We start from the raw sequence: 8,766 nt of genomic DNA on the forward strand, positions 1-8,766 counted from the left end.
TAAAATGTTCGGTATCCAATCACCATGCAAGCATACTTGACCAAATCATCTTTGATGGTGTTGACGGTCATTCTCCATTGGTCACTTAGAGAACTGGTGAGCTTGGTCATATCATTCTTCATGACCTTCCTTAGGGCTGGCACCTCACCAGTGTTGCAGAAACTGGTGACGACATGAATTTCTTTGGGCATGATGTCATGTGTCCTCTCAAGATACATCTTGTTGCCATGCACTCTTCTCAAAATGATGCGGATGTGATCTTCCATGAATTCTTCTAGAAAGTAAACCGCATTGTGAAGTTTCTTCCTCTCCAGGATGCTGTATTTTGGTTTGATTCTCTTATCATCCCCATCGAACATACCTAACTGGGAATGGATCACTAGGGATCCTGCGTCTTCTAATTTGCAATCAATGTAATCTGAAATACCTTCCTCAACTATAACACCAATGGGTATCTGGGATAGGGCTTTGTATTTCATCTTCCTTTGAATGAAGTCCTCCGATTCTACAAGTGCACTTGAGCTGGAGTGCGATGCAGAAGCCATGGTAAACAAAGAAACTCAAAATATACCTTCGCAGATCAAGATTTAGGGTTTTGTCAAAGTAGCTCACAACACACCACTTCGGTTGCTTGGAACATCGCTTAGTGTTCTTCACTGATAGGTTGCAAATATCTCAGAATTCTTCTACAAGATTGAAATTTCTCTAAATCGCAAGTCGAATTGCCTTTAGTCGCTCTGCACTTGAAAAATTTCTTCGCTCACAAATTGATAAGTGAAAATGGCGTCAAAAATCCCTTTTAAACAATCTTTCACCTAACACAATAAATGCATCTCCATTAGGGTTCAAACCCTAATTTTGCCTTTTATCGCTTCAAGTCTTCTACTGATTGAAAGGTAACATATACCGGTTAAGGTCTTTACTGATATAAACTGGGGGTTCAAATATTTTACCGATATACTCCACCTAAGCTTTTCTAACCTCAGTTTGTCAGTTCAGAGACTTCTACACAAGGTGCAAAAATCGGTTCATCCTATGACACTTCTACTGGTTTCTTTTTCCAGGTTTTGTTCATATCTGCTTGAACAATTTCAACATTAATATTTCCTTCCAGAGTGACCGGTATATCATCTGATATGTTCTTTCTCATATTGTTGATTCTGGCAGTGTGACCCGGTTTGCTCTAATGATAGCATACCATGCCAGGTGCTCTCCATGGTCCATTATTCATGTTTCCATTCTTCCTTCTGCATCTTGCAACTATGTGACCACTGCCTCGATAGATCAGATAGATTGCTCTCCAACCAGTTGCTGCTTGATAGCCACCAGACTGTTGGCCATAGGTATTATACCTGTATATGGTGAAAATGGATAACAATAATAACAAGATTGAAAGGCTAAATGAATCCAACCACAAAACCCTAGCCTAACAATAAACAAAGATCCACCATAACATATGAAGATAACCTAAGACAATGTAAATGAAACAAAATCATAAAGATGATACCATCACATGTCCAATAGGGTTTTGATCTCCATTCTTCCTATCTCCATTGATCTTGCTTGATATATTTGCTCTTAGATTTTTATATGCACAAGAGCTCAACAAAGAACGGAATGTGGTTGCAAGTAAAGCTGTAGTGTAGTCAAGTTCTCCAAAATTGTTCATTAGGGTTTGATAATGAAGAAGGCATCTTCTTAAATAGAAGACACAATAAGAAATGGAGGGATAAGATTGAGAGGTGTAAAAAGAGAGGTCGGCTAGGATTAGAGGGTAGGTAAAAGAAATACCAAAATAATGAAAGAGGTAGGTAGTGTATGAATTAAGAGATGAATGACATGTGTCATGTGTAGAAAAAGATAATGAATTAATTAAATAAATAAAGATTTATTTAAAAAATAGAAGAAGTAGGATAATTAAATAAATAAAAATATTTATTTAATTTAGGAAAAGGACAATTTAAATAAATAAATGTATTTATTTAAATGAGAAATAAGGCTAGAAGAGGATAAATGAATTAATTAAATAAATAAAGATTTATTTAATTAATAGAAGAATTAGGCTTAGATAATTAAATAAATAAAATATTTATTTAATTAGACATGACAATTTTGGGTGTCTACAATACCGATTGGGATTCCGGTTCATAGAAGGTTTCGGGACAACTCCTTGAGTCCTTGAAGAGTATCTCTCAGTGTTGTTCACAACAGACTTGCATTCAAATGCTCTATGCCCAAACTTATTGCATGCATAACAGTTACCATTGAATCTAGTGGATCTAGAAATATTGTTTATAAAATAGGGAAAATTGTTGTAGGCCTTGCTTCTACACACATTAGCAGTATGTCCTTCTTTGAGACAATTAAAGCAAATAGGTTTAAACTTTTGCTTACCTTTATCCTTGGATGTTGGTTGCTTCTTAGATGCTTCAACTCTTGTACCAGAGGTCTCACCTTTCTCATGTCCAGAGAAACCAAGTCTATTGGTATTCTTTACCGGTTTAGCTGATTCTAGCTTTTTCTCTAGCTTAACAACACTCTGATTGAATTTAGCAAGTATTTCCTTTGACTCATTGAGTTCCTTGGAAATAGCAGCATTGGATTCCATCAAGGTTGTATTCTCAGAGATAGCCATGTTTAGTTCACGTCGTATGTCTTCTTTTTCCATTTTACTCTCATCGAGTTGAGCGCTTAGGGCATTGATTTCTTGCTTCAGTTTGGAGATCTCAGGATCTTTGTCTTTTACCAGATCTTCAACTTTCCTTCTATTTTCTAGCTCCTGACTCATTCTTCTTGTCAGTCCTTCCAACTCCCTTCTTAAGTTGGCTTTAGATTCATTCAATTTTTCAACTTCTCCAACTGGGGCTTCCATGTTTGCTTCATCAGAAGAACTATTTTTCAGTAAGTTCCATTATTTTTTTAGCATTCTCTCTTCTCTTGGCCAAAGAGGCTTTATACTTGACTTTTAGTTCTTCATAGGCTTTCTCAACCTGAGTGAGATGCTGAGTAAGTTCCCTCACAGTGTATTCCCCCATATCTCCTTCCAAGTGGTTAAACTTATAGAAAGGTTGGCTCTGATACCAATTGATGAATACTAAGAGGGGGGATGAATTAGTATACCAAAAAATACTGAACTCAAACACTTAAATAGTTTAACAGATAATTAGTATAGTAGTTTGACTAATAAACCAGTTAAGATAAATCCAAACTAAATAGAAAACAAAGCATTCACCCATAGGAGCACAAACACCATAACACAAGATATTTGACATGGAAACCCAAATGGGAAAAACCACAGTGAGGAGAGACTCACAAGTAACTATCTGCAGAATAGGAACCAGACCGGTTAAGGTCAGACAATGTTCTTCACTAGAACAAATCCTGTTAGGAATCTAGATCTCTGTTAGCAGATAAGTCCTGTTAAAGACTACCTTGTTAGAGGATTTTCAGATCCACAGTTGTGAACCACCTTGTTAGAGGATTTACAAAGGCTTTTTTGGGCCTACCCGGTTAAGGGTTTCAGACTTGTCGAAGATGTGAGTAATCAACAAGTGAGTGATCTAGAAAATAGCATAGTTTGCTTAGTTAGATCCTTGATAGCTCATTTTTAATGCATTCCAACATTACTTTAGTCTTCAATATATCCACCCTTTGTCTCTTAATAGACTTGATCTTCTCTTCAATGATCGCTTATACAAAACCCTCATCAACAACTAAAACCCTAGACATGATGTCCTTATAAAGGAGTCTGATTTCATTTCAGTCCAATAGGCTTTGACTACAAGTTCCTAGGTTTAGTGCATCTAGACACATTTGGTAATATGACACAAAACACACTGCCAAAGTGTCAGCACCGCCAAAGTGTCGGTGAATGATAACTCATCACACATTACAGTGATACCAATTGGTAACTCATCACAGAGTAATACCGGCTCATACAAAATACCAGTTCATACAATTTACCGATTACCAGTTGTCAAAATGAAGACTGGAAAAAAAATGTTTTCTACTGCTTTGTTCCTTCGTATCGCTTGAGATCCTCGAACCACTTGAGGTCTTCATACCGCTTGAGATTGGTAAGCACTTTCTGCAAAACACCGATAGTATAAAGACTATAATACATAATACCAGTTGGAACAAATACCGGTTGAGCATAACTTATACATAGAGAAAGTGATCTCAAAGCAAGTGTGTGACCATCAATGACAATCACAACATCATCATAAAAAATTCCAACATTCAAAACTTGGATGATATTGCATTTTTAGGTTATAACTCATTTGTTCATTTATATTGTCGATGAATATGCCCATTTTTTCATATTCTGACACTGTACAAGGATATCATGCAACTAATCATCTCCGCCTTTGTAGAAACGTCATGAAAGGTTCTCCACTCTTTTTCTTGGTGTGACACAAGTCTGCCATTATGATCTCATGTTGTATGTTGTATGCATATTGTGAAACAAACTTGTGCACCAATTTTGCAAATGATCTAATTCCAGGTGGAAGTTTCGAGAACCATTCCATAGCTTGTCCACTTAAGCTATTTGGAAATAAACTCATTAAGTATGTCTCCTCATGTGTGAATTCCATGCTCATCATGCAAAATTCTCCTATATGATCTCGGGGATTAGTTCTTCCACTATATTTGTCATATCTAGGAGTTTAACAATTTGAAGGTGTAATGGTGAATGATAGATCAAAAAGGAAACTACCCTTTCCCTCAAAGAGAGATGAGAATTTTTCTATTGATTACCATTCGAGCATTTTTCACCATGTTACATTAGAAATAGGAGAGGATAATTCACTAGATTCAATCTCTCCACACAAAGATGGTAGATTGAATTCTCGATGAAATGGATGGGAATGATGAGTTGATCCCCTCTTCCCTTTTTGAAATGGAAAGGAAATTGATTGAATTATGTAGTGCAAAAGTGACGAAGAATTCATTATAACTTGAGATAGGAATAGGTGATGAATCTATGCACCTGGATTTGGTAGTAAAATGTCAAGACGAAGTTGCCTTGGGAATTTGAGGAAAAGTTGCCTGGACCATGGCGGGAACGTACATGGTCCTCCGAAAAATCCATGAAACAAAAAGGGTTTTTGTGCCTCTGCAAATGAAGCCCGAATCCAAAAGTACAACTGTGCACCTGCAACCTACACACAAAAAAGAGAGGAAAATGGGTTGGGATTGGGGGTTTGCCTTTAGGTAAAACCCCAATTTTGGAATTAACCAAGTAATGAAAGAAAGTACTTGCAAGTAGATGTAAATGAAAGATTGAATTTTAAATCACCTCAAGGGAGGTTGTGATAGCAATGTTGATAGAAATGCTTGTATGGAATTGAATGTTGAAATCAATCTCCTCTTTAATGGTTGAATCATTGACTTGAATGCAACACCTAGCCTTGAAGGGAGACTTGAGAATGCTCAATGATGGAAAAGAATGCTTGAATGCTTGATCGCTTGTGCACACTTGAATCTCTCCAACTTATCCAATTTTCACTTATGCAAATGAGAGGAAGAATGCCCCTTAAATACATGTTAGTGGATTTGAATTTTGTCATGTGCTGACATCAGGGGAATTTTTTCGCCCTAGGCACAACCAACAATACAACTCTAGGAAGGATCCTACCCCAAAATAGGGTAGGGATAGGGGTGCCATGCCCCTGTCCTGGGAGGAAAGTGGTGCCATGCCCCTGTCCTACCCCTTTCTCCAGGGAAAAGTGCGGATGGGGTGATGCAGAGGCCAAGGAAGAAGCTGTTTCCACAAGCTGAGCAATCTCCGGTCTCCGATCAGGCTAGAGGATTCACATTTGCATGCGTGAGGACCCTAATGTAGTCAAAAATTGCTAGGGTTGCAATTTTATGACACTACAGAAGGAAAAGGTATCATGTTGAGACTTCTATCTAATGGATAAGGACAAATTTTTTGAAGTAAATACTTCTTAGTAGTTCCCCTTATATATCTTGAATTTGCATTTGAAGAGTTTATATCTATTGTGTAAGAGCTAAGAGAGGATCATCGACATGATTTCTCCTCGTCTCATCATGATTTCTTGTGTGATCACGATCTCTTCTTGTATCATCATGATTCCTTCTTGTGTCATCATTAGTTCTTTGTGTATACTCACGATTTCTTCTATCATCAGGAATTCTTGTGTCATCCTTTTGATGACTTCTTCATTTTGTTCATTGTCATTGTAAGTTTCACTTGATCTTCCCCTTTGTCTTAAATTGTTTACATCAAAATCTTGGGGAAGTTTAGCACTAGACTTTGGTAACATTAGGAAGTATTGTTTTTTCACCCTCCAATATTTTCTCCATGAATTTATCAAATTTAGGATCTTGTTGGATTTCTTTGATGTTGATCAGTTATCTCTTCTCCTTGTATTTCATTTCCCTATGTCATTTCCTCTTGATCTTTTGCCATTTCAAGTGTTTCTATTTCTGTTTCTTTGATCTTTTGTCTCTGAGCCCTAGTTAAAATGGGCATACACATGTTCTGAATATTTTGCGAGGTTTCAATCTTCTATAATGTGTCTTAATAAGTGATCAATTGTTGAGGTAAATATGATAGATTGATAAGACACAAAATAGTCATTCAAGTATTTGCGAGTTTGCAAGTTTTTTGATCTTAGTTTGGAGTGAAAATTTTGTAATTTTTGATATGACCAAGTTTAATAGGAATGATATATCCTATGATAGAGAATGAGGTTAATCTGATCAAGCGTTGTAGTTTGATGATAAAGGATGATAGATCCTGATGATAAACTATGTTTGAATGATCAGTTTATCAAAGAAAATGTGATGATGCCCTTTGAGATGTTAGATCTTGAACTTGTTGGAGATGAATACTTGAGAACCTTAGTGTGTCTAGCTTTGAATCTATTTTGATAGAAGATAACCTAACCAAGTGTCTTGAGAAGATGACCTAATCATTGTTTGACTGTGAGAAGTGGGTTGCTTTTGTTTTTTGATTTTGGTGTAGTTTACCAGACACGATAACAAAATGACTAGAAACGTTGACAAAATGACCAGAAACGCTATTATAATGACCATAAAAGCTAACAAACTGACCAGAAACACTGACAAACTGACCAGAAATGTTGACAAACTGACTAGAAATGTTGAGGAACATGCCATAAATGTTGATAAACTGACCAGAAATACTAAGGAATAGACCAAAAACACTAACAAATAGACCAGGAACACTGCTATACTAACCAAAAATGCTATTATGTAATTCAGTGACTCAAAATTTCAAAACAGTGATGTTTAGACTCAACAAATTGGGTGCTTGAACTTAGGAGATTGGTATTTTAACCCAACTTTTTAATTTTCTGACTTAGATGACTGATGTTTAAACCTATCAAGTACAAACTGGGAGATCTAGTGTTGAAACATGAGCAATTTGATATTCAACCCAAGAGAGCTGTTGTTTAGACTAGGAGAGCTGACATTTAGACCAAGAGAGTTGATATTTGGAGTGGAAGAGCTGAAGTTTAGACCAAGAGAGCTGACATTTGGACCAGAAGAGCTGAAGTTTAGACCAAGAGAGCTGATATTTGGACCAGAAGAGTTGAAGTTTAGACCAAGAAAGATATTGTTTAGACCAGGAGAGCTAATGTTTAGAACAAGAAATCCATTGTTTAAGCCAAAAGATCTGAAGTTTAAAATAATGATGTTGGAACTTAGACAATGGTTGTTTTGACTCAAAGAGTTGATCTATAGACTCAGAAAATTGATGTTTATACCTAGCAAGCAACAAACCTTTGAGAGTTAATGTTGAAATATGAGAAAGCTAACATTCATACCAAGAAAGCTAACGTTTGGATCGTGAGAGCTACTATTTGGACCATGAGAGCTACTGTTTGAATTGAGAGAGCTATTGTTTGGACCATGAGAGCTACGTTTTGGACCGAGAGAGCTACTATTTGGACCGTGAGAGCTACTGTTTGGACCATGAGGGCTATTGTTTGGACCATGAGAGCTACTGTTTGGATTGAGAAAGCTATTGTTTGAACTGTGAGAGCTATTGTTTGGATCGCGAGGGCTACTATTTGGACCGTGAGAGCTATTGTTTGGATCGAGAAAGCTACTATTTGGACCATGAGAGCTAATATATTGTGAAACTTATAAATTTGACAATTTGAAGTTTGAGTTTGCAATTTTTGTTGTATTTCAATGGATGATATCTTGACATGACTTACAAACATAAAATTCAGATTGTATTTTTGTCCCAAAGGACACATAAAGTGTATGTTACAAAATCTTTAAAGAAAGCCCAAGTTTTCATGGGTTTTGAACATTTGAAAATACATCATTCAATCTATCCTAAGGAGATTGGCTTCATTATTAGTTCTTAGCCCACACTTGGTACCCTATCAGCTCACATAGCCTTGCCATCCCCTAAAGGGCGCCCATGTTTTTGCCTTTGCAAGAGCTAGTGGAGTCCTATTATGAGCCTAGAAATAAGGTCTCAAAAGGGGAGTTCGCACATATGCTCAAGAGGGACATATGATGAGTATCTTAAGGAAAAATTATTCCCTCTCCACTCACTAAGAATTTAATACTATTTGGAGGTAAACCGGGTAGCTTCTAATTTTAACTGGAACTAGTAAGGGATCCATTCGACATGTTAGAGTATAAACTCAATTAAGAGGTCTCCCAGCCTTGAAAACCAAGGTTTGATATACTCGAAGGTACGAAGGAGAGATATTCCCAAGCACTGTCGTTGACTTGATTTTCATAAAATCACAT

This window comes from Cryptomeria japonica, chromosome 4 (genome assembly GCF_030272615.1).
Source record: "Cryptomeria japonica chromosome 4, Sugi_1.0, whole genome shotgun sequence".
Lineage (NCBI taxonomy): Eukaryota > Viridiplantae > Streptophyta > Pinopsida > Cupressales > Cupressaceae > Cryptomeria > Cryptomeria japonica.